This window comes from Equus przewalskii, chromosome 13 (genome assembly GCF_037783145.1).
Source record: "Equus przewalskii isolate Varuska chromosome 13, EquPr2, whole genome shotgun sequence".
NCBI lineage: Eukaryota > Metazoa > Chordata > Mammalia > Perissodactyla > Equidae > Equus > Equus przewalskii.
This window is the reverse complement of record NC_091843.1, coordinates 79,535,983-79,539,366: the sequence shown is the minus strand read 5'-3', so window position 1 is coordinate 79,539,366 and position 3,384 is coordinate 79,535,983.

Genomic DNA, 3,384 nt, shown 5'->3' with positions numbered 1-3,384 from the left:
AAAGAATGGACAGACACTGGCTTCAAGCTGTCTCCTTTCTTAATATCACTTAACCATCCTAGGTTATCTCTTCATTCTCTTTCCTCTGTATTTATCATCATTTTGTCCATTTTGACTTTTTTATTTTCTTTTGCTGAGGAAGATTTGTCCTGAGCTAACATCTGTGCCAATCCTCCTTTTTTTTTTAGTATGTAGGCCACTAGCACAGAATGGCCGCTAACAGAGCAGTGTAGGTCTGCACCTGGGAACTGAGCCTGGGCTGCCAAAGTGGAGCACACTGAACTTAACCACTAGGCCCCTGGGGCTGGCCCTCCCTTTTGTTCTTACAGTTTACATTCTAGGAAAGTTTATCTTCTCCATCACTGATTAGATTTTGACATTGTTTTGCTCTTTGTTTAAACCAGGACACACTTGAATTCTACAATTAAAAATCAAATGTCTTAATATTACTTTTTAAACATTAACTAGATCACTTTTAATCTCAACTAATAGTTCCTAAAACTCACCTGTCTATATTGTCATTATAGCTTTAGTTGATGTATCATAATGGGCATATCCTTTCCTAAAATATTTTTCCAGTTCCTGTAATAAACCATTTTAAAGATTCATTCTTACTCTGAGTCTTCAGGATAGTTTCCTCTTTCCTTTCATCTGTGGTAATGTCCCCACAGGCCTCATGAGACATCTAGCAAAATCTGGTGTTTGACAAAAAGTAGACAGGGCTAGCCCTTGCTCTGCTCATGTGTCTATTTTGGGGCTAACTGAAATTCCATCTTAAATCTACAGCCAGTGAATAGACATACATGAATTTTAATCCAATTTCTAGTGTTTGTTAGATTTTAATGTATTAAGACTCTGCTGGTCTGAGATGAACTATTTCCTTTTCTAAACCAATGAAGTATCTGAAAACCTGTTGTCAGGTGGGCTTTTCTGCTCTATGAGAAAACAAAATATTGATATGTTCCAATTTTATTGTTACTTTTCTAAATCTTCTTCCATAGATCTCATATTAGTAAGTATTCTTCCCAGAGCCCAGCACTATGTTGTCTGTGATTCAATAGAATTTAATATTAGTATATATTCTCATCTTGTTTTCTTTGTCTATTTCTAGGTATCCAATTTGTGTGATTTTGAGTAAGGGTTTGTTAGCCAAAAGGTATTTTAATCAGGATTCCCAAAATTCATATTTAAGCTAATCTACAAAATATTTTTAATTTGGGGAATTTTTAAAAATTTGTATAGATTAGTACACAGAAAATTCTACTATTTTAAAAGTTAAATTGAACTGCCAGATCTCTTAAAGTACAAAAATTCACTAAAAGTTTGCACACCAATGAGATAATTTATGTGTATAATTAATATGAGAGGAAATAAAAGTAATTTATGTGTATGTCAAAAGATTGAGAGTATTTTATAATCTGTGAAAAAAATAAGCCATTTTTAAGCTTTCCAAAGTAGGGTTCACTGTACTTTAGAGGAATCTCAATTCCCTAATAATTCTTATGTATTTCTGTATATTATTAATTCAATTTACCTTGGCATCAAGAATAATCCCGGAGTCACGGCGTTCTGGTTTTGAAAGTTGCATTGAGTTGTTTGTTATTCTGACTGACGCTTAGGCAGATGTTCGCTTTAGCAGAAATAGTCTGCTGTTAACTGCATATTATATGACTTGAAAGCACCGAGTCGGTTGTTGATACTTTCAGTGTCTACCCATTCTTGTCAAATGGGGACTCTTACCAGTCTTCTGCAATGACACTCTTATTGAAGCAAAATTTTGTTTACCAGTGGCTGTCAGACAGCTCTGCTCAGAAAGAAGGAGTCATGTCTATGACTTTTAAAATGACACCTTCCTCCCTAAATCACTGACATCTTTTCCTAATCACTAGGGCAAAGTTTCAATTTATATAAACAATTCCAAAGGCATAATTTTGGATCCATGGGGACAAGACAGTGCTCATCAGCTTAACAGTGTGAGTGCATTAGGATATATTTACCAGAGACAGACAAAAAAACAAAGGCAAAATTGATAATTGGCATGGAAAATACAAAATGTGCCAAATGATTCTCCTAAATATTGAGGGAAAGAGGGTTAACCATAATGCTGTACTTTACACTAATGAAAATGTCCAGTATATTCCTTTCCCAGAGCAAAATAACATGTTAATGATTCTGCTCAATGTCATTTTTGTTAATGTGACATCCAGGGAAGCACTCCTCCTGGAGCCATAAACTGTGTTCAAGGACAAAGATCAAAACCATTATCCACTGCTTCTCGCTGGTGGCTGGAACTGAAGCCCTGGGTCAGAATGGTGCCTATTACTGGAAGTGGCCACCTAGCCATTTAGAATTAGGGCCACAGCCTATCCTTATTGTTCCCTCTCCTGAGGAACAGCAACCATGCGTATACAGTTGCTGAAAATTTTCAGCACAGCATTCCATGACTCATAAAAAGAAAAGACTCCTCTTCTTTCGCCTGGAAATTCCTGAATATTTAATGCCTACTTTTTTTCAGAAATCAACTCAGATATCATGCTTTCATAAATGTTTTTTCAACAAATCTATTTCAACAATAGATTTCAGAATCTATGTAGAAGTGGGGCAAACTAGGATAATAATGGCATATAAGGAATAGTTAGTTGAGTACCAGGTTGAAGGGAGAGAGATGGAAGAGGAGATGTAGAAATCTTCAACCTAATGTCTTCAGTGAGGGGACTGAAATCTCTCGGACTGATGATATGGGTCAGAAAAGATAGAAATTTTGTGGACCTGGGGCTAAGTCACTGAGAACGACAGCCAACTGTCCTGAAGTTGTAGGCTTCTCCATATGGCCAGACATACCACCACTGCCTACGCAGGGGCAGTAATCTGATCTCGATGAAGTGCCCAGGACTTTGATACTTGTTAAAACCCCCCTAATGGAGCTCTGTCCCTTAGCTTCCTCATCTCATATCTCCACTTGGTTCTGAATTTTTTTAGTGTACCCTCTTATGATTTTTACTCCATGTCTATTAGCCATCTGACTATTCAAGATTTAGTAAAATATATGTATCTCTTAGTTTGTGCTAAGAATTTTAGATACAAGAGTATTGATTGATTTAATTTTCCTAACAACTCTCTGATCCAAGATTATTGTCCCCATTTTAGATGGAAGGGCACTAAGTCTTAACACAGTTAAGTAACGTGCCTAAGTTAGTAAGAAATGAGCCAAAGCTCATAATCAAGTCTTTTTTACCATAAAGCCTGTCCATCTGCTTCATTTGTCCAACAGTGGGTATCTCCCAGATATTTGATAGCTTTGCCCCAAAGGAAAGAATGTGCTATTCTCCCGTGGTCGGAGAAACAAAGCAACTGGAGATGTGTTTATGGATGTGCGTGTGTGGT